The sequence below is a fragment of the Balaenoptera acutorostrata genome, chromosome 2 (assembly GCF_949987535.1).
Source record: "Balaenoptera acutorostrata chromosome 2, mBalAcu1.1, whole genome shotgun sequence".
Lineage (NCBI taxonomy): Eukaryota > Metazoa > Chordata > Mammalia > Artiodactyla > Balaenopteridae > Balaenoptera > Balaenoptera acutorostrata.
In genome coordinates, this window is record NC_080065.1 from 27115707 (window position 1) to 27140169 (window position 24463).

The following is a 24463-nucleotide window of genomic DNA, read 5'->3' on the forward strand; positions in this document are numbered from 1 at the left end:
CGGGGCACAGGCTCCAGATGCGCAGGCTCAGTAGTTGTGGCTCACGGGCCCAGCTGCTCTGTGGCATGTGGGATCTTCCCAGACCAGGGCTCGAACCCGTGTCCCCTGCATTGGCAGGCAGATTCTCAACCACTGCGCCACCAGGGAAGCCCAAGCAATTTAACTTTTGATTATTTATCCAAAGAAAATGAAAACACTAACTCAAAAAGATATATGCACCCCAGTGTTCATTGCAGTATTATTGGATATGGAAATAACCTAAGTATCCATTGATGGATAAGTGGGTAAGGAAATTGTGAGATATATATGTGTGAACAGTATTCACCCATAGAAAGGAAGGAAATCTTAACATCTGCAACGACATGGATGGACTTTGAGGGCATTATACTAAGTGAAATAAGTCAGACAGAGAAGGACGAATGTAATCTCATTTATGCATGGAATTTTAAAAAAAACAAAAAAACCCCCATGAGCTCATAGGTATAGAGAACAGATGGATGGTTTCCAGATTCAGTGGTAAGGGGCGGGTAAATGGGTGAAGGGGCTCAAAAGGCACAATCTTCCAGTTATAAATATGTCATGGGAATGTAATGTACTGCATGGTGACTACAGTTAATAATACTGTATTGCATATTTGAAAGTTGCTAAGAGTAGATCTTAAAAGTTTTCACCACAAGAAAAGAATCTGTAATTATGTATGGTGATGATGTTAATTAGACTACTGTGATAATCACTTCACAATATATACAAATATTGAATCAGTTTTATTACTGAAACTAAAATAATGTTATATGTCAATTATACCTCAATTTAAAAAAAGGGACCCTTGAAAACTGTTTAAGAACAGAAGTAAAGAATACTCTAGCTTCAGGTTGTTGGATGCTCCCCTTATTTCTTCCTTTTGAAATCTTGAAATAATTGACAGAAGTTATTTAAAAATAATAATCATAAAATTACAGAACTAGAACAAAAAATTTCACAATTTGTATGGAAACACAAAAGACACCAAATAGCCAAAGCAATCTTGAGAAAGAAAAACAGACTGGAGGAATCAGGCTTCCTGACTTCAGACTATACTACAAAGCTACAGTAATCAAGAGAGTATGGTACTGGCACAAAAACAGAAATACAGATCAATGGAACAGGATAGAAAGCCCAGAGAGAAACCCACGCACCTATGGTCATCTTATTTTTGATAATGGAGGCAAGAATATACAATGGAGAAAAGACAGCCTCTTCAATAAGTGGTGCTGGGAAAACTGGACAGCTACATGTAAAAGAATGAAATTAGAACACTCCCTAACACCATACACAAAAATAAACTCAAAATGGATTAAAGACCTAAATGTAAGGCCAGACACTATAAAACTCTTAGAGGAAAACATAGGCAGAAAACTCTATGACATAAATCACAGCAAGATCCTTTTTGACCCACCTCCTAGAGAAATGGAAATAAAAACAAACAAATGGGACCTAATGAAACTTCAAAGTTTTGCACAGCAAAGGAAACCATAAACAAGACAAAAAGACAACCCTCAGAATGGGAGAAAATATTTGCAAATGAAGCAACTGACAAAGGATTAATCTCCAAAATTTACAAGCAGCTCATGCAGCTCAATATCAAAAAAACAAAAACCCAATACAAAAATGGGCAGAAGACCTAAATAGACATTTCTCCAAAGAAGATAAACAGATTGCCAACAAACACATGAAAGGATGCTCAACATCACTAATCATTAGAGAAATGCAAATCAAAACTTCAATGAGGTATCACCTCACACCAGTCAGAATGGCCATCATCAAAAAATCTACAAACAATAAATGCCGGAGAGGGTGTGGAGAAAAGAGAACCCTCTTGCACTGTTGGTGAGAATGTAAATTGAAACAGCCACTATGGAGAACACTATGGAGGTTCTTTAAAGAACTAAAAATAGAACTACCATATGACCCAGCAATCCCACTACTGGGCATATACCCTGATAAAACCATAATTCAAAAAGAGTCATGTATCACAATGTTCACTGCAGCTCTATTTACAATAACCAGGACATGGAAGTAACCTAAGTGTCCATCGACAGATGAATGGATAAAGAAGACGTGGCACATATATACTATGGAATATTACTCAGCCATAAAAAGAAAAGAAATAGAGTTATTTGTAGTGAGGTGGATGGACCTAGAGAGTGTCATACAGAGTGAAGTAAGTCAGAAAGAGAAAAACAAATACAGTATGCTAACACATATATATGGAATCTAAAAAAAAAAAAAAAAAAGATTCTGAAAAACCTAGGGGCAGGACAGGAATAAAGATGAAGACGTAGCGAATGGACTTGAGGACACAGGGAGGGGGAAGGGTAAGCTGGGATTAAGTGAGAGAGTGACACTGACATATATACACTACCAAATGTAAAATAGATAGCTAGTGGGAAGCAGCCACATAGCACAAGGAGATAGCTCAGCTCAGTACTTTGTGACCACCTCAAGGGGTGAGATGGGGAGGGTGGGAGAGAGGGAGACGCAAGGGGGAGGAGATATGGGGATATATGTGTATGTATAGCTGATTCACTTTGTTATAAAGCAGAAACTAACACACCATTGTAAAGCAATTATACTCCAATAAAGATGTTAAAAAATAATAGTAATAATAATAAAATTAAGTGTTTCTAGGGGAGATGGCAGAAGAACTAGAAGCAGCTTTCCCCTACCTGCTCTGGGAGAATGACACCTGCATGCATGGATGGGACAAAGGAGGCCATACAGGATTCATGGAAAGAACCAGAGACTTGAACAACCATTTATGTAAAGAAATCTGCAAGTGCCTATGCTACCACTAAATCCTGTGAAAAGGCTTTGCAAACAACAGCAAAAATGAAGTGATAAAGTACCTTTGAATAGGAGAGAAAAGCTGCTAAAGATGCAAAGGAGTTGGTCAGCCCTTGTCTGTGTCCCAAGTTCCAAGAAGAGTGGGATCATGTTGAAATAATATATAGCATAATGGGACAGAAGGCATTTGGCCTCCGTGAACTGTGTGCCAGCAGAGTGGCAGAAATCCTTTAGAACAAAGTGCACAAAATGGAAGGAGTGAAGAATTTGAATTTTTATGCATTTTTTTAGCATCATGACTTTGCAGCAAATTTTGTCCTCATGGATGCAGAGAAAGGAGGCAGTCTTATGGGTGGAGACTTTTGAGATTGCAGCCAAGTATGTGTGTTGGACAATGGAAATCCACCCACAGAACAACCCTTTCATATGTATGCACTTGTCTCACCTTTGTCAGTTTGCTGCTGCAAGAATTCAGGTTTCTGGGGAACAGTGCTGAAGCTGACTCAGAAAACTGACAATGTTGAGACTAGCTGTGCTCTGAGAGCCATTTTTCATTATGTGGACTCACTGACCTGACAGAAGAGTCAAGCCTCTTGGCAGCTCCGCTCCTCAGCACTTCCTACTGCCAACCTGCTTTTTTATTTTTTTTTAAAGCAGCAGCCTTAGGAGGCTCACTATTTATTTATTTATTTATTTATTTATTTATTTATTTATTTATTTATTTATTGACTTTTTTGGCTGCACCTTGCAGCATGTGGGATCTTAGTTCCCTGACCAGTGATTGAATCCATGTTCCCTGCAATGGAAGCATGGAGTCTTAATCACTGGTCCACCAGGGGAGTCCCCCACCTGCCTTCTTCTCCCCTACCTCCCAGTCAGCACTCAGGTTTACCTTGGGACCTCCTCACAAAAGTGGTGATAGTCTCCATATGAGCAGCATTTTTAAGATAAATTCTGAGGATCTAATGTATAACACGGTAACTGTAGTTGATAAAACTATATTGTATAATTGAAATTTGCTGAAAGTAGAACTTAAGTATTCTCACCAAAAAAAAAAAAGAAAGGCTAATATGTGAAGTAATGAATGTGTTAATTAACTCGATTGTGGGAATCCTTTCACCATGTATACATATATCAAAGCACCTTGTGCACTTGAAATATATTTTTATTTTATTTGTCAATCATACCTCAGTAAAGCTGTAAAAACAGTCAAAAACAGAAACAGATACTGTGCATAAGAGAGGACTAGGGACTTACCTGGTGGCACAGTGGTTAAGAATCTGCCTGCCAATGCAGGGGACACGGGTTCAAGCTCTGGTCCGGGAAGATCCCACATGCCATGGAGCAACTAAGCCCGGGGGCCACAACTACTGAGCCTGCGCTCTAGAGCCCGCGAGCCACAACTACTGAAGCCCGTGCGCCTATAGCCCGTGCTCTGCAACAAAGACAAGCCACCCCAATGAGAAGCCCGCGCACTGTGACGAAGAGTAGCCCCTCCTCGCCTTAACTAGAGAAAGCCTGTGTGCAGCAACGAGGACCCAATGCAGCCAAAAATAAATAAATTTTTTTTTTTTAAAAAAAAGAGAGGACTGGAGGAATGTTCCTTGATACACCCATCCTTGAAGGTTTACAGCACAGTTTGTCTCTATCTGCCTATTATAATCCTTAAGATGGATTTCAAAGCATAAGAAAATGGTTTTGACCATTTCCCTTCACTTTAACTCTTCAAAATAAACAGAAAAGAACAGTACACTTTTGTGAAACTCCCACCCTATCCTAGTCTGTCAGCTGGCTAGACATCCACTAATGTGATTTTATGCTTGATTTTACTGTTGAGGTGTTAAGAAGGCTCACAGGGTGGTCTGCCACCCTCGTCCCTTCTAACCTCAATGGGGGGAGGGGGGAGACCTGCCCAAGGGACTTGCAGAGCTCTCTGCGTGATGGCTCTTGGGTTGAGCATTAGCTTCACCTGTGCAGCACTACAGCCGCACTGTGGAGTGAGGCATTATCGCATGTGACCTGGAGACCAAAGGGTTGGGAGAAGTTCCAGAGGTAGGAACAAAATACAGGCCCAGGCTTTACCTCTGTATACCTGTTGGCATTAAGTGAGCAGTGGACCAGACTGGGGCAAAGGTCATGTTCAGGCCAGTGAAGCTCAGCTCCCACCATGCCTCACTGGGGAGTCACCTTCCACACTGCCCTCTCTGTCTCCAGTGTTCTCCCTGCTGTGATGGGGCATCCCCATGGTGCAGGAGTCCTTTATTGCCCTCCCTGCTACTTTCCTGGTTTCCTCCAGGTAGGGCAGTTCTCCACCTTCTCTGGGGAAGAATTGGGTGGGAGGTTCTATAGACCAGCCTGGCTGCTCTCAGTGTGAGCCAGTTAAAAGCAAATGCAAGAAAACAAACCAAAAACAAAAACATAAAACATTCGGCACGCCAGGACAGACAGATCCTGGGGTAGCCTCCTGTGAACTTGGGAATTTAACATGTTTATCTCTTCCTTGGGTGTGGACATGTGAAATATTCCAGATGTCTGTTTTCCTCAAATCCTTGGATGGTTCGGTTTGCAGTTAACTGACAGAACCATCTCTATGAATAGAGTTATGTGTACCCCAAGGAAGACGGGGTTGGGAGTGGCAAAATATAGACTTTCATGGTGATTAGACTTATCGTGGTGATCATTTTGAAATGTATAGAAATATCAAGTCAATATGTTGTGTAACAGGAACTAACATGGTGTTGTAGTTCAATTGTACTTCAAAGACAAAGAAACAATCACATAGAAAAAGAGATCAGATTTGTGGTTACGAGGGATGGGAGGATTGGATGAAGGCAGTCAAAAGGTACAAACTTCCAGTTATAAGATAAATAAGTACTAGAGATGTAGTGTACAACATGATAAGTATAATTAACATTGCTGTATGTTATATATGAAAGTGTCTAAGAGAGTAAATCCTGAGTTTTCATCCCAAGGCAAAAATATTTTGTTTCTTTTTCTTTTATTTCATATCTATAGGAGATGATGGATGTTCACTAAACTTATTGTGCTAATAAAATATATATGCATGCCCCTGTGTGCCCTGTCTCTTCATGAAAACGTGCTTAAATGTGAACGTGATCCTAAGGGTTAATTGTAAAAATATTTATAGTTGTAGTGCTCCGGTTTCCAGGTCTTTGAGTGATGCCTCTGCAGTGTGGGTGCTGAGTAGTTTGTGTGAAAATTATGTTCTGAGCGCTCCCTGGCCTAGACACCGATTCTATGTCCAAGGGCATCACTACCACGTGCAACATTTGCAGCCAAGCAAGGGCAAAAGATGCTGGGAAGCCCGTGTGTGGTTTTCATATGCAGACCCCAACTGAGGGGTCAGAATCAGAGTCTCTGAATCACCATCTCTTTACTCTACCTGGTTTTTTGAGCCATAGTCCATTCACCTGCCATCACACCAATATCCTTGATACTCATTCTTGACCCATCCTGTGTCCTTCAGGGCACTGTGATACCTACTGTACAATAAATAGAATAAACTGAACCTTGTATGTTCCATTCAAAATAAAAAGGCTTACAAGTGGAAAGAAATAAAGTGTTCTTATCAATTTTTCTCTAGCAACAGCAATACTTATCAAAAATGTATTAAATATTGCTTACTTCTGTTATTGAATGAATTATAGTAACAGCTTCAAACAAAATGCACAGGATACTAGCCAATTTTTCTGAGCCTCAACTGCATATTACCTGAGGATCTAACCTTATTGTCTATAGTCGTATATTTCACCCAACATTTTACAATTAATGGAGTAAATTACAGGAGCTTTAAAATCATCAAATGATCAATTTTACTTTCATTAAAATTTCATAATTATATTTATCAGAAAAGAAAGTAAAACAACTATGCTAATTGGGTTATGCTTCACCAAAAGAGATGGAGAATGGGACCACTTTAAATAGAGGTTTTGTTCTTAACTGCTGCAGGGTGAACTGTGAGAGGTTAAACTATAACACACAGAAGAGAAAGAAGTTCACAGATTTCAAAGACAGAATACATTCTAGAGTTCAGAAAAATGAGGCACAGTGTCTCTCCTCTAGTCCTAATATAGGCCATTGATGCTGTTAAATTTGCTGAAGCAGTTCTACGGCAGGTCAAAAAGCATAAATGAGTCAAAGAATTACCAGAATAAGAAATTCATTTCTTCTTCCAACATTATTTTATATATCTATATTAGTTAGAGCTTTTGTTTTTAAAAAATTTTGGGGGGTTTTCAAGTGATAGCACATTAATGAATGAAGTTAGATTAAGGGATATGATACAGGGTCCCTTCCTAAGCTGGGCACAGGAGAGCTAATGATTGGAAAGGCTTATAAGCATCCCTCAGAAGCTGATCCACAGTGTTTCTCCTTCTTTATCTTGCTGGTCACACGCAACATTATTCCTTTTCCAGAAGGAATTGAGTCCATATGGCAAAAGAGCCTATTTAGAGCTCATGAGTTTACAAGTTAAACATCCAAGTGCCATGAGAAAACGATTTCTAACATCACCAATTAAAAATTCCTTGGGATGAAATTCTGATTATTCTTGCTAAGTGAGGTACCTGCTCCTTGTCTAGTTAGGTGTGACTGAACAAATAAAGTGGAGAGTCTCTGCAAACAAAGGATTCTGATCCTACCATGGAGTGTTTAAAGCCAGACTCATATTCACCCTTCAGTGAATTTCTGGCAGTTATGTATGGAAATTTTATTAATATAATTATATAATTAGTAAATAAATATTTTTTATTAAAAGTAGAGTCAAGTAGTTAATTGGATTTTTCTTCTTTTCATCTTTTAGCTATGTTGCATCTGACTATCAATCAGTAATAACAAACAAAGGGAATTTAAAGTTAATTTCATATAATCATAGATTTCTATGGGGAAAACAGTGTTCTGTATATTCTTCCTGTAATATGATTTCACTGAACTTTTTTATAACTTATTCTTTTTACTTAGATCCCATCTGCATAACCAGCTTGTTTCTTTCCCTTAGGATTAAGGATTGTTTTAATAATAGGCCTCCCATATCCCCATAGCAATGTCACAACATGATAAAATAAAGAGAAAGAGGAGGTGAAGTAATCCCTAGAGAAAGAAAACATATTTCCTACTTGCCTTTTTATTCCACCATGTGTTCATAAGTTGGATGAATAAAAATGTATGCACGTGTGTTTTGCTTTTCAGGCAGTTTTCTAAATATTAACCTTTGGACTTAGATTTTATCCCACTGCTGAAGTATGGATGACTGATGTGTGTGTGTGTGTATATATATATATACTGGATTTCATTTAATGGGTCATTATTAGGAGACCAATTTGTAACTGTATCTAATAAACATTCACATAATCACTGAGATACTGCAATTTTTAAAAAAGGGAATTCATGTATATAGAAGAATGCTGAATTTCTTCTGTAATTAGGGTAGCTCTCCATAATGTAAAAAATAAAACCTTGAATTTCAGTGACTTAACATAAAAGAAGTTTACTTCTCACTCACTTAGCTAGCTAATGTGGGTATTCCTGTCTGATGTGGGAAGGTTTTCTCCATCTGGTGATTCATAGACCAAGTTGCTCCCGGCTATGGTTCTGCTGTCCCCCAGAAACTCAAAGAATCCTCTGCTCTCGGTCCTCAAAAGGGAAAAGTAAGAGTAAAGGGAAGATTCCCCTGCCTCTTAATTGACTTCATCTAGAATGACACATATCATTCTGCTTACATTATGCTCACTGGAGACAACTCATATGACCACCACATGTAAGGAGTCTATGGAATGTCATCTCTAGCTGAGAAGCCACTTCCCAACGAGAGCTGTATAACATGGAAAAGGAAACAGATTTTGTTGTAAATCGTTTATATATGTTGCATCTTCCATAAAAATATTCAGGAAAGTTAAAAGAAGTTTCGCACCTTGGACAGAGTAAAACAATCTCAGCTTTATACAAAGCTTAGCATTCACCAAATCTGAATTCTGACTCTAAATTCCCTATCCAGTGTGAAGTTACAATACAATGGAAACTAGATAATATATAGCACAGTTAAGATTTCCTTAATTGGGAATTGTTCTGGACTATAGACTGTCACTCAATGGATAGACATGTATTTCTTCCTTTTGCTATTACATATGCCAAACCAATATAGGATTTACTATAAAAGTATAGTAATAGATAGCAGTATACTAATATATCAATGTAGTTGATATACAGGTACAGCTTATAAGTTATGGTGTATTCACCAATGCCACAGAATTTGCAAATGAAATAATCTATCACAGAGCATTCAGCCAGTAAAACTAAGATAGTTTGAATTTAACTGCAAGTTCATTAAAACTTCATTTAAATAAATATCATTGCATATATATATATATATATATATAAGCTGTATAATATAGGTAATTCTTCATTGAATTCTACCTGAACACATTTCTTTTTGATTTTACTTTAATGTTTGTATCTGTTATCTATTTATATGAATAATTATATATTTGATCTTATACCTTGCATTATTATTACTATCTCTTCTATTGACTGAAGTCATTAAATATTATGACTGGTGTGATTTTAGTAGAAATACTTTGAGTTAATTAAAACCCACTAGGATTTTGGCTTCCAAGCCACAGTATGGAAAATGGTAAACAGACTACTAAGGAGTGACATAGCAAAAACTCATTAAAAACACTAATTAGCAAGATGAATCTTTCTGACATACCCACTTCACTAATCCGCTAACTAAACACATCATAAAAATGTGCTTGCATTGTAAGTGAGTAAATATCCAGAGGAAGGCTGTTTTGAATTTCCAGATTACTTTCAATTAACTGGAGGCAGAACAGTCTAGAAAATGAAAGGCTGTGTTATTGGACTTTTTGGTAAGTCTTTAAATGAGCCTTAGAGTCCAGTCACGTGGTTGCCTTAACTTAAGCAGTATTGTTTTTTATTTATCTTTTAGAAAAATTTTTATTGAAGTATAATTGATTTACAATATTGTGTTAGTTTCAGGTGCACAGCAAAGTGTTCCAGTTATTTTTTTGAGATTTTTTTCCATTATAAATTACTATAAGGTATTGAATATAATTCCCTGTGATATCATTTATATGTGGAATTTAAAAATAATACAAGTGAATCTATATACAAAACAGATTCACAGACATAGAAAGCAGACTTATGGTTACCAAGGGGAGAGGGAGGGAGGGAGAGACGAATTAGGAGTATGGGATTAATAGACACAAACTACTATATGTAAAGTAGATAAATAACAAGGATTTACTGTATAGCACGGACAGTATTCTTGACTATTTCTATATACATACTCACCCTTCTCCTTACCGTCTCTTTCCACTAAATTATTTATTTATTTATTTTTACAGATTTGAGAAATTTTATTATATCATTTTTCACATTCTGTCTTTTATTACATCTACATTATTACAAATATTATCTCTTCTACTAGATAAAAAGTTCTGTGAGGTCAGGGAGTAAAGTTTTTTTTCTTTTCTGTTACCAGACACACAAGGCCCTGTTTTGGGAAGTGTATCTGAGAATCAGTTTCTGCACTTTATAAATGCTGCATTAGACCTTTGACAACCCTGTCCTGGAGGTGGAAGTTGGTATCTAGGTAGCAGTCCTGCTAAACACAAGTCTTTCCTTTTATTCTTAGATTTGTGTGTGTGTGTGTATGCAATTATATTCTTCTAGAATACATTGGATAGATTTCTTTAATTTTAATTTCTTGAAAAAGTGATATAAAGTGGGAATTATGTGTTTCTTAAATGTGAGTCTTGACAAATCTGAAGGACTCTCTGGTCCTAGTTTCTTTTTATGCCTGATACTTTAAATTACCAATTTATTTTTATGGTAGTTGATTTTTTTTGTTTTCTAGATCTTCCTGAAGTGTAAAATCCACTTTTTATTTTTTCAGAGGCACATTCATTACTCTTAAGTTTTCAAAATTTTAGTATACCTTTTTCATACTCTGTTCTCTAAGGATTATTTCAATCTTTACTCTCTGCAATTTAATGCCCTCTGAATCCATATTTGCTTATATAATTTTCTTAGTTCTAAGTTTTTTGATTTGTCATTTATGCCCTAATTTAATGCTTTTGTTAAGGTAGAGCTTTTAAGAAATGTTTATACTGTGCTGACCTTTTCCCCCAAAAACTTCAGCTTCTACTTGTTTGTTAATATCTCTTTCTCTCTCTCTTCTTTTTCTGTTCTCTGCTTGATATTCCTATTCATATGTTTATTATTTTTTTCTTTACACTTTCTTATGGTTGATGTTTTGAACAACTGTTTTTGTCTATTCTAAATAAGTGCTTTAAAGTTTATAAAATTACACTAAATACTTACTGGTTTACTGCCTGTGCCTGTCATGGGTTCTGATGTGCATCAATGTGTTTCAAATCTAAATATCTTATCATTTTAATTTACTAGAAATTTAATATTTCTCTTATGTTTAAGGTTCCACAGAGAGCATCTTCCGTGATAGCAAATTATCATGAAAATTTTTCCCTCACCTTTACTCATCCTTCCTTAGGGGGCTGATGTTAATTGATAAGTGTGTGACATCCGTTGGCCCATGTTTCTTGATTGTGAGGTATTAACCTATAAAAGGGCTGAAAGAACTAGAGATTCTTTTTTTTTTTTTTTTCCCTCCACTCTACCCCAAACTGATATGAAGCAGTAATCCTAGGTAGTTAAGGCTGCTCTGTTTTCCCCAATTTTTCCTAAGTTGGGAATCCAATAGTTTAGGCAGTAAAAATGGCACTTCATAAACTCTTAGTCTTTTGGCCACAAATCTAAATTCATATATAGATGGGTTTATTAATAGTAAAGCTTCCATCATAATTTTAATTCAGATGTCTGTCTTCTGTTTTATTTCTCAATTTGCTTCAACCTCAACAGGGGAAAAATTTTAGGTACCTAACAGATGGATGCCTTAAAACTTTAACTTTTTAGTGAATTGGTCTGAAACCGTAAAAAAAGATTTATACATGGAGTGATCTGAAGCAGCCCAAGTGGGTGGCCTTAGATTTTAATTTTGGTAAATATAGGCTGGGCAGGATTTTTACAGTAGCAGGTCACTGAAGATTACCAGTGTTTTATCTCAATAATAGGCTTCATTGTATAGAGTGAGGAGACTGATATTTAACAGGCCACCTAAAATCCCTAGTAACTAAAGCTATGATGGTCTTCGTAGCTGACCATGACCACTTTAGCAAATTTATTTTTACTAAGTTGGCATGTTAGAAGCAAGGGCTTATATAGAGGAAAATGGGTTCTCATAATAAGAGCATTTTATATATTGAAGATTAGAAATAAATATTGCAAATTTAGCCTAGTTGTTCAGGAAGGTCTGAAGACTGAAATTTAGACTGCAAAGAGCTAAGTTCCAGATGAACTACAGAACACTACTATGTACATTTCCTGCCATGTGGTGCTGGATGAGATGCCTAAACTTCATTCCAATAAGTGTTGTTCTGCTTTATGTCATAGAGGAAAATGTAAAGGGGCTTATCTTCACCATCACGTGGCCTCTCCTGAGCATAAATGTCACCTGCTCAAATGATGTTCCAGTATTGCTATATTATCTTAATTGCAGAATCTCTGAGTATCTTCCCCCACCTTATGGCCCCTGGCAAATACTATTCCACTCTCTGTTTCTATGAGTTTAACTTTTTTTTTCTTTTAGATTCCACATATAACTGAGATTTAAAGTATTGATATTTGTTGTTCTCTGTCTTAACTTATTTCATTTAGCACAATGACCTCAAAGTCCATTCATGTTGACACAAATGGCAGGATTTCCTTCTTTCTCATGGCTGAATAATGTTCCACTGTATATATTTACCACATTTTCCTTACCATTATCTGTTCATGAATAATTAAGTTGATTCCATGTATTGGTTAGAGTGAATAATGCTGCAATGAACATGGTGGTCCAGATATCTCTTTGAAAGAGTGATTTCATCTCCTTTGGATACATACTCAGAAGTGGGATTGTTGGGTCATATTGTAGTTCTATTTTTAATTTCTTGAGGGGCCTCCATACTGTTTTCTATAGTGGCCGCACTAATGTACATTCCCACCAATAGTGCACTAGGGTTCCCTTTTCTTCACATCCTCTCCAACACTTGTTATCTCTTGTCTTTTTCATAAATGTACACACTAACAGGTGTGAGATGGTATTTCATTGTGGTTTTGATTTCCCTTTCCTTGATGATTAGTGATATTAAACACCCTTTCATATACTTGTTGGCCATTTTTATGTCTTCTTCGGAAAAATGTTTATTCAGGTCCTCTGTCCATTTTTTAACTGGCTTATTTTTTTTTTCTATTGAGTTGTATGAGTTCTTGGTATATTTTGGAGATTGACCCCTTATCATACACGATTTTCAAATATATTCTCCCATTTCATAGGTTGTCTCTTCATTCTGTTGATTGTTTCTTTTGTTATGCAGAAGCCTTTTTAGTTTGCTATAGTCCCCTTTGTTTACTTTTACTTTTGTTTCGTTTTCATTTGGCGTCATATCCAAAAAAGTCATTGCCAAAATTAATATCAGGAATCTTTTTCTCTTCATTTTCCTCTAAGAGTTTTACATTTTCAGGTCTTATATTTGTCTTTAATCCATTTTGTGTTAATTTTTGTGAGGGGTATAATTTTGTGAGTGCTATAGGGATCCAATTTCATTCTTTTACATGTGCATATCCAGTTTTCCAAGCAGCATTTATTGAAAAGACTACCTTTTCTCCATTAGGTATTCTTGGCTCCCCTGCCAAATACTAGTTGACTGTATATGCAGGGGGTTATTTCTGGGCTTTTCTGTTCCATTGGTCTATGTATATGTTCTGTGTTGTGCACTGGAAATTTTAAAGCAACCAGAATAGAATTCCCACAATGGCCAAGAACAACATAAATCTATGATGCAACATTCTTTCTATTATACTATAGACGAACTTTTTATTCTGTCTAAAACCAAAGTCACTTCCTTTTACATGTATCTTACTCTTTTTACCTATGAAAATATGTTTGGTCCCAGCAATTCTTGCCTCTCCAGAATCATCAATTTTTCTTTCCTTTGTGGATCTTTCTCATTAGTATAAATTCATGTTGCATTATTGCCTATATCTATAAGCAGATATTTTGATTCCACACTAATGTTCTGCTATGACCTCATTTCTCTGCTTTTCTATAAAACACTAGCCTAAATTGTACCCAGTCTTACAATCTACAATTTCACTGGTCCTATTATCTTGTAAATCTACTCTACTTTTTTGTTTGTTTGTTTCTTGCTACATCCAGTGATCTGTTCCCAGTCCTCATTTTAGTTGGTCTAGAAGAACAATTAACAGTTAATCATTCCCATCTTCTTGAAATACTTTATTAGATTTCACATATTTCCAGATACCTTTTTTATCTACTGTTTGCTCTTTCTCAGGCTTTGGTGATGACACTTCTTCATCTCCTTGATGCCTTCTTAACTCATGCAGTATGTAGAATTGTTGTTTAATTTCCGAATATTAGTGAAATTCTCTAGAAATTTTATGGTTAATGATTTCAAATATAATTCTGATCGGAAATGGTCAGAAAATATACTCTGCCTGTTTGGATCATTTGAAATTTACTGAGACTTGGAGTTAACCCACACTGGTCCATCTTGGTGTTGAGGAGAATGTATATTTTGTTGTGATTGATGTAATATTCTATAAAGTTCCATTAGATCAATTATTTATAATAGTATTTAAATCTTCTAGATCCTTACTTTTTTTTATCTACTTGTTCTTTCAATTATAGAGAAGAGGGTTAATATCTTCAACTATGACTTTAGCTATCTCTCTCTCTCTCCCTATTTCCCTGCATTATTTCCTTTAAGTAATTACCTGCTTTGTTATTAGATGGCTACATATTTAAGATTTCTAGAAGTTCTTCATGAATTGACTCTTTTATCATTAAGAAATGTCCCTATTTGTCTCTGGATAAATTCCTTGTCCTGAAGTCTACATTTAAAACTATGATTGAGATCCACCAGGGGGCAGACAGCAGAAGCAAGAAGAACTACAGTCCTGCAGCCTGTAGAACAAAAACCACATTCACAGAAAGACAAGATGAAAAGGCAGAGGGCTATGTACCAGAAGAAGGAGCAAGATAAAACCACAGAAAAAACAACTAAATGAAGTGGAGATAGGCAACCATCCAGGAAAAGATTCAGAATAATGATAGTGAAGATGATCCAAGACCTCGGAAAAAGAATAGAGGCAAATATCAAGAAGATGCAAGAAATGTCCAACAAAGACCTAGAAGAATTAAAGAACAAACACCTAGAAGAATTAAAGAACAAACAAACAGAGATAAACAATACAATAACTGAAATGAAAACTACACTAGAAGGAATCAATAGCGGAATAACTGAGACAGAAGAACGGATAAGTGACCTGCAAGACAGAATGGTGGAATTCACTGCCACAGAACAGAATAAAGAAAAAAGAACGAAAAGAAATGAAGACAGCCTAAGAGACCTCTGGGACAACATTAAATGCAACAACATTTGCATTATAGGGGTCCCAGAAGGAGAAGAGAGAGAAAAAGGACCCGAGAATATATTTGAAGAGCTTATAGTAGAAAACTTCCCTAACATGGGACACGAAATAGCCACCCAAGTCCAGGAAGTGCAAAGAGTCCCAAGCAGGATAAGCCCTAGGAGAAACACTCTGAAACACACAGTAATCAAATTGACAAAAATTAAAGATGAAGAAAAATTACTGAAAGCAACAAGGGAAAAACAAAAAGTAACATGCAAGGGAACTCCCATAAGGTTAACAGCTGATTTCTCAGCAGAAACTCTACAAGCCAGAAGGGAGTGGCATGATATATTTAAAGTGATGAAAGGGAAGAAACTACTACAGCCAAGATTACTCTACCCGGCAAGGATCTCATTCAGATTCGATGGAGAAATCAAAAGCTTTACAAACAAGCAAAAGCTAAGAGAATTCAGCACCACCAAACCAGCCCTACAACAAATGCTAAAGGAACTTCTCTAAGTGGGGAACACAAAAGAAGAAAAGGACCTATAAAAACAAACCCATAACAATTAAGAAAATGGTATTAGGAACATACATATTGATAATTACCTTAAATGTAAAAGGATTAAATGCTCCAACCAAATGACACTGTCTCGCTGAATGGATACAAAACAAGACCCATATATATGCTGTCTACAAGAGACCAACTTCAGACCTAGGGACACATACAGACTGAAAGTGAGGGGATGGAAAAAGATATTCCATGCAAATGGAAATCAAAAGAAAGCTGGAGTGGTAATACTCATATCAGATAAAATAGACTTTAAAATAATGAATGTTAAAAGAGACAAGGAAGGACACTACATAATGATCAAGGGATCAATCCAAGAAGAAGATATAACAATTATAAATATATATGCACCAAACATAGGAGCACCTCAATACATAAGGCGACTGCTAACAGCTATAAAACCAAATCGACAGTAACACAATAATAGTGGGGGACTTTAACACCTCACTCACACCAATGGACAGATCATCCAAACAGAAAATTAATAAGGAAGCACAGCTTTAAATGACACAACAGATTTAATTGATATTTATAAGATATTCCATCCAAAAACAGCAGGTAACACTTTCTTCTCAAATGCACATGGAACATTCTCCAGGATAGATCACATCTTGGGTCACAAATCAAGCCTCAGTAAATTTAAGAAAACTGAAATCATATCAAGCATCTTTTCTGACCACAACACTATGAGATTAGAAATCAATTACAGGGAAAAAACGTAAAAAATACAAACACATGGAGGCTAACCAATACATTACTAAATAACCAAGAGATCACTGAAGAAAACAAAGAGGAAACCAAAAAATACCTAGAGACAAATGACAATGAAAACATGATGAATCAAAACCTATGGGATGCAGCAAAAGCAGTACTAAGAAGGAACTTTATAGCAATACAACCGTACCTCAAGAAACAACAAACATCTCAAATAAACAATCTAACCTTACACCTAAAGGAACTAAAGAAAGAAGAACAAACAAAACCCAAAGTTAATAGAAGGAAAGACATCATAAAGATCAGAGCAGAAATAAATAGAAACAAAGAAAACAAAAGCAAAGATCAATAAAACTAAAAGCTGGTTCTTTGAGAAGATAAACAAAATTGATAAACCATTAGCCAGACTCATCAAGAAAAAGAGAGGACTCAAATCAATAAAATTAGAAATGAAAAAGGAGAAGTTACAACAGACACCACAGATATACAAAGCATCCTAAGAGACTACTACAAGCAACTCTATGCCAATAAAATGGACAACCTAGAAGAAATGGACAAATTCTTAGAAAGCTATAACCTTCCAAGACTGAACCAGGAAGAAATAGAAAATATGAACAGACCAATCACAAGTAATAAAACTGAAACTGTGATTAAAAATCTTCCAACAAACAAAAGTCCAGGACCAGATGGCTTCACAGGTGAATTCTATCAAACATTTAGAAAAGAGCTAACACCCATTCTTATCAAACTCTTCCAAAAAATTTCAGATGAAGGAACACTCTCAAACTCATTCTATGAGGCCAAGATCACCCAGATACCAAAACCAGACAAACATACTACAAAAAAAGAAAATTACAGACCAATATCACTGATGAATATAGATGCAAAAATCCTCAACAAAATAATAGCAAACAGAATCCAACAACACATTAAAAGGATCATACACCATGATCAAGTGGGATTTATTCCAGGGATGCAAGGATTCTTCAATATATGCAAATCAATCAATGTGATACACTATATTAACAAACTGAAAAATAAAAACCATATGATCCTCTCAATAGATGCAGAAAAAGCTTTTGGCAAAATTCAACACCCATGTATGATAAAAACTCTCCAGAAAGTGGGCAGAGAGGGAACCTACCTCAATATAATAAAGGCCATATACGACAAACCCACAGCAAACATCATTCTCAATGGTGAAAAACTGAAACCATTTCCTCAAAGATCAGGAAAAAAACAAGGATGTTCACTCTCACCACTATTATTCAACATAGTTTTGGAAGTCCTAGCCATGGCAATCAGAGAAGAAAAAGAAATAAAAGGAATCCAAATTGGAAAAGAAGTTAAACTGTCACTGTTTGCAGATGACATGATACTATACATAGAGAACCCTAAAGATGCCACCAGAAAACTCCTAGAGCTAATCAATGAATTTGGTAAAGTTGCTGGATACAAAATTAATGAACAGAAATCTCTTGCATTCCTATACACTAATGATGAAAAATCTGAAAGAGAAATTAAGGAAACACTCCCATTTACCATTGCAACAAAAAGAATAAAATACCTAGGAATACAACCTACCTAGGGAGACAAAAGACCTGTATGCAGAAAACTATAAGACACTGATGAAAGAAATTAAAGATGATACAAACAGATTGAGGGATATACCATGTTCTTGGATTGGAAGAATCAACATTGTGAAAATGACTATACTACCCAAAGCAATGTACAGATTCAATGCAATCTCTATCAAATTACCAATGGCATTTTTTACAGAACTAGAGCAAAAAATCTTAAAATTTGTATGGACACAAAAGACCCTGAATAGCCAAAGTGGTCTTGAGGGAAGAAAACGGAGCTGGAGGAATCAGACTCGTCTTCAGACTATACTACAAAGCTATAGTAATCAAGACAATATGGTACTGGCACAAAAACACAAATATAGATCAATGGAACAGAATAGAAAGCCCAGAGAGAAACCCACGCACCTATGGTCAACTAATACGACAAAGGAGGCAAGGATATACAATGGAGAAAAGACAGTCTCTTCAATAAGTGGTGCTGGGAAAACTGGACAGCTACATGTAAAAGAATGAAATTAGAACACTCCCTAACACCATACACAAAAATAAACTCAAAATGGATTAGAGACCTAAATGTAAGACCAGACACTATAAAACTCTTAGAGGAAAACTTAGGAAGAACACTCTTTGACATAAATCACAGCAAGATCTTTTTTGATCCACCTCCTAGAGTAATGGAATTAAAAACAAAAATAAACAAATGGGACCTAATTAAACCTAAAAGCTTTTGCACAGCAAAGGAAACCATAAACGAGGAAAAAAGAATCCTCAGAATGGGAGAAAATATTTGCAAATGAATCAACAGACAAAGGATTAATCTCCAAAATAAATAAACAGCTCATGCAGCTCAGTATTAAAAAAACAAACAACTTTATCAAAAAATGGACAGAAGACCTAAATAGACATTTCTCCAAAGAAGACATACAGATGGCCAAGAAGCGCATGAAAAGCTGCTCAACTTCACTTAATATTAGAGAAATGCAAATCAAAACTACAATGAGGTATCACCTCACACCAGTTAGAATGGGAATCATCAGAAAATCTACAAACAACAAATGCCAGAGAGGGTATGGAGAAAAGGGATCCCTCGTGCACCTCTGGTGGGAATGTAAATTGATATAGCCACTCTGGAGAACAGTATGGAGGTTCCTTAAAAAACTAAAAATAGAATTACCATATGACCCAGCAATCCCAGTACTGGGCATATACCCAGAGAAAACCATAATTTGAAAAGACACATGCACCCCAGTATTCATTGCAGCACTATTTACAATAGCCAGGTCATGGAAGCAACCTAAATACCCATCTACAGATGAATGGATAAAGAAGATGTGGTACATATATACAATGGAATATTACTCAGCCCTAAAAAAGGAACGAAATTAGGTCATTTGTAGAGACGTGGATGGATCTAGAGACTGTCATACAGAGTGAAGTAAATCAGAAAGAGAAAAACAAATATCGTATATTAACGCATATATGTGGAACCTAGAAAAATGGTACAGATGAACTGGTTTGCAGGGTAGAGATAGAGACACAGATGTAGAGAACAAACGTATGGACACCAAGGGGGACAAAGTGGCAAGGGGGGTGGTGGTGTGATGCATTGGGAGATTGGGATTGACATTTATACGCTAATATGTATAAAATGGATAACTAATAAGAACCTGCTGTATAAAAATAAAATAAAATAAAATTCAAAAATTCAAAAAAAATAAAAATAAATATAAAAATGGTTGGATGAATAGAAAAAAAAATATGGTTGAAAATATCTGTTTTATTAAGAGTGCTTTTTCCATTTATATTTAGTGCAATTATTAGTATGCTTGAGTTTAAATTTCCACTTTTCATTTTCCATATGTTTATTTAGTCTGCTCTTTCTTTTCCCTATTCTTTCTTTCCAACTTGTTTTTCTGAAAAAGGGGTAAATTGATACATTTTAGTATTCCATTTTATCATCTATACTGCATTTTTATGTGGTCACTGTCTATACCAAAATACACATGTTTAATGTTTCAGTCTATCTTCAAAAAATATTCTAACTCTTAACCAGTAAGATCAGATCCTTAACATTGGCATACTTTCAAAACTTTTATCTGCCTCTGCATACTTTTTTAGTCACTCATTTGATTTCTACATGTAATATAAATCCCAGATATTGGAAAGTATTTTTAAAACTCCTTTTTTTTCAGATTGTGGAATATGTAACGTAGTTAAATTTCATGAACCAGAGTGAAATGTACCAAGAGTGGTAAATCACGAGATGTATTATTCTTAGACAACAGTTTCAACATGACCTTTAAAGTATATAAAGAATTAAAATACAGAATAATAACATTGCTTATGCATTGTTTATAGATAATATAGTAGGAAAGGAGAAGTTTTCCTGATCCTCTTAGGGTCCCTGGCTGGGTCTGAAATTTTATTTAATCTTAATTGCATGTGACATGGAAGACTTCATAAGGAAATGAGGACCCAAAGAAACAGTTAGACCTGAGTATGTTTATGGTAGGTTTGATGAAGAGTGGGCAGTTGTGTAGAAATGTGAAGTAAATGTATTAAGCTGGGGGAGTCTTAGCAAGGTCTGTTTGTTCGAATTCTACCCATGTCCCTGTGTCTTTGGAGATAAGGATGCTCCTTTCTTCTGGGTATTGTGAGGGCTCACATGATGGTTTTATGACCTGTTTCAGAAGAAAAGGGCAGAAGGTCAGAGTGACCTTCTTGCTTCTGCTGTTTTCTCATACTCCTGCTTAAAATATCCGGTATACCAAGGTGCCATATTTTAGGGTAGTGTCCTGAACCCCTTCAGTATTATACTAAATGTGCTGAAAACACAGGGTAATAATGTATATCAAGTTTAGTGTAGCGGTTCCCTCTGGGGAGAGAAAATGATCAAGAATGTGGAAAATAAAGTGGAGAGGGAGGTGGGCCTTCAAATATAAATGTACTATATTAATTCTTTAAAAACATTAGTGTAATTATGACAGTATCATTTATTTTGATGGTGCTGAGTGGTGGATACTCTGGCATTTGTTGTTTTCACTGTAATTTTTAATATATTTTAAATATTTCATCATAAAAAATAAAAATTTATATTATCTGTGTAACATTGATATAAAACATTTAAATTTTCTCATACTATAGATAACTTGTTAGCTAAATTATCTTCTTTTGAGTTTTCATTATTTGTGTTGCTACATCTAGGTTATTTATTTTGATTGCTATAATTTCACCATATGTCCTTGCCAAATAACCATTGATATCATTGATATTCATTTGGGTGGTTCTCTCACTTAACTTCTGAACACAAGCAAGATTCCCAGTGGGCTTGTCAGCATATCCATTCTCTGTCATGCAAATGATGTTCTTACTTTCTCGTCTCTTCCTTCACTTTGCTCCGTTCATCACTTTCCACTCTAAAATGAATCATGCCATGTTGTCTTATCCTGCCCATGGAACAAAAATTTGACAGAAGAAGCATTGAAAGGGTCTAAGATGTCAAGCACTGTACTTGATGATTTTGTTCATTCATTTCTCATTCTTGCAACATTCTTGTAAGGATTTATGATGGTTCCTATTATACAGATGAGGAGTATAAAACTTCTTGTACAGTCATTACAATTTACTTGTTCACAAAGCAAGTGCTAGAGCATGGATTAAACCCAGATGTGTCTGAGTGAAAATCATAACCCAAATGATTGATGTTGTTATGGTTGCTTGTTGTGTTGACTCCATGTTCAGGACACAGAATTTCTGATTGGTCAAGCAAAGTTCGCCTAGGGCCATTCAGCTCTAATGAAATGATGTTCAGTTAAACATCATGCATTTGGAGGCTTTTCCTAAACCTTTCCTTGATAAGAAAAAACATGTTTTATTGTTAATCTGCATCATGATCATACCTACTTTTTTTCATTCTTTTTGTAGAAGCCTGTTTTTTCTTTGGCTTAAAAAAAGAAAGAAAGAAAACACTTTTTTCTTTCTCTCATTCCTTTTTTTTTTAATTTAAGTACAGTTGATTTACAATGTTGTGTTAGTTTCAGGTGTACAGCAAAGTGATTCAGTTATACATATATATATATATATATATATATATATATATATGTATTTTTTCAGATCCTTTTCCCTTATAGGTTATTACAAAACATTGAGTATAGTTCCCTGTGCTACACAGTAGGCCCTTGTTGGTTATTTATTTTATATATAGTAGTGTGTATCTGTTAATCCCAAACTCCTAATTTATCCCTCCCCAGACCCTTTCCCCTTTGGAAACCAAAAGTTTGTTTTCTATGTCTGTGGGTCCATTTCTGTTTTGCATATAAGTTCATTTGTAATACTATTTTTTAGATTCCACATATAAGCGATATCATATGATATTTTTCTTTCTTTGTCTAGCTTACTTCTCTTAGTATGATAATCTCTAGATCCATCCATGTTGCTGAAAATGACATTATTTCATTTTTTTTATTGCTGAGCTATATATTATACTATTATATACTATATTAATAGTAATATTTGTATAAATATACCACATCTTTATCCATTCATCTGTTGATGGACACTTAGGTTGCTTCCATGTCTTGGCTATTGTAAATAGTGCTGCAATGAACATTGGGGTGCGTGTATCTTTTCAAATTATGGTTTTCTACAGATACATGCTCAGAAGTGTGATTATAGGATCATATGGTAGTTCTATTTTTAGTTTTTTTAAGGAACCTCCATACTGCTCTCCATAGTAGCTGAGCCAATTTATGTTCCCACCAACAGTGTAGGAAGGTTCTTTTTTCTTCACACCCTCTCCAGCATTTATTATTTGTAGACTTTTTGATGATGGCCATTCTGACCAGTGTGAGGTGATATCTCATTGTAGTTTTGATTTGTATTTCTCTAATAATTAGCAACGTTGAACATCATTTCATGTGCCTTTTGGCCATCTGTATGTCTTCTTTGGAGAAATGTCTATTTAGATCTTCTGCCCATTTTTTGATTGGTTTGTTTGTTATTTTGATATTGAGCTGTATGAGCTGTTTGTATACCTTGGAGATTAATCCCCTGTTGGTCGCATCATTTGCAAATATTTTCTCCCATTCTGTAAGTTGTCTTTTCATTTTGTTTATGGTTTCCTTTGCTGTGCAAAGACTTTTACATTTAATGAGGTCCCATTTGTTTACTTTGTTTTTATTTACATTACTCTAGGAGACAAATCCAAAAAGATATTGCTGTGATTTACATCAAAGAGTGTTCTGCCTATGTTTTCCTGTAACAGTTTTATAGTATCCGGTCTCATATTTAGGACTTTAATCCATTTTGAGTCCAATTTTGTGTGTGGTGTTAAAGAATGTTCTAAATTCAATCTTTTACATGTAGTTATCCAGCTTTCCCAGCACCACTTATTCAAGAAAGAGTCTTTTATCCAATGTATATTCTTACCTCCTTTGTCATAGATTAATTGAGCATAGGTGCATGGGTTTATTTCTGGGCTTTCTATCTTGTTCCATTGATCAATATTTCTGTTTTTGTGCCAGTACTATTCTGTTTTGATTACTATAGCTTTGTAGTATAGTTTGAAGTCAGGGAGCCTGATTCCCCCAGCTCTGTTTTTCTTTTTCAAGATTGCTTTGGCTATTTGAGGTCTTTTATGTTTCCATACAAATTTTAAAATTTTTGCTCTAGTTTTGTTAAAAATGCCATTGGTAGTTTGATAGGGTTTGCATTGACTCTGTAGATTGCCTTGGGTAGTACAGTCATTTTAAGAATATTGATTGTTCCAGTCCAAGAACATGGTATATCTTTCCATCTGTTTGTGTCATCTTTGATTTCTTTTATCAGTGTTCTGTAGTTCAGTCAACATGATACATCACATTAACAAATTAAAGAATAAAAACTATATGATTATCTCAATAGATGCAGAAAAAGCTTTTGATAAAATTCAACATTCATTTATGATAAAAACTCTCCAGAAAGTGAGCATAGAGACATATTTAATAAAGGCCATATATGACAAACCCACAGTTAACATCATATTTGATGGTGAAAAGCTGAAAGCATTTCCTCTGAGATCAGGAAGAAGACAAGAATGTCTGCTCTTGCCACTTTTACTCCACATAGTTTTGGAAGTCCTAGCCACAGCAATCAGAGGAGAAAAAGAAATAAAAGTGGCCCAAATTAGAAAAGAAGTAAAACTGTCACTGTTTGCAGATGACATGATACTATACATAGAAAATCCTAAAGATGCTAC

At 35.5% G+C, this 24463-nt stretch overlaps 1 pseudogene; it reads left to right on the forward strand.

Moving 5' to 3' along the window:
• The first annotated feature begins 272 nt into the window (after positions 1–272).
• Positions 273–3489, forward strand: LOC103011603 (ectonucleoside triphosphate diphosphohydrolase 6-like; annotated as a pseudogene).
• The last annotated feature ends 20974 nt before the right edge of the window (positions 3490–24463 follow it).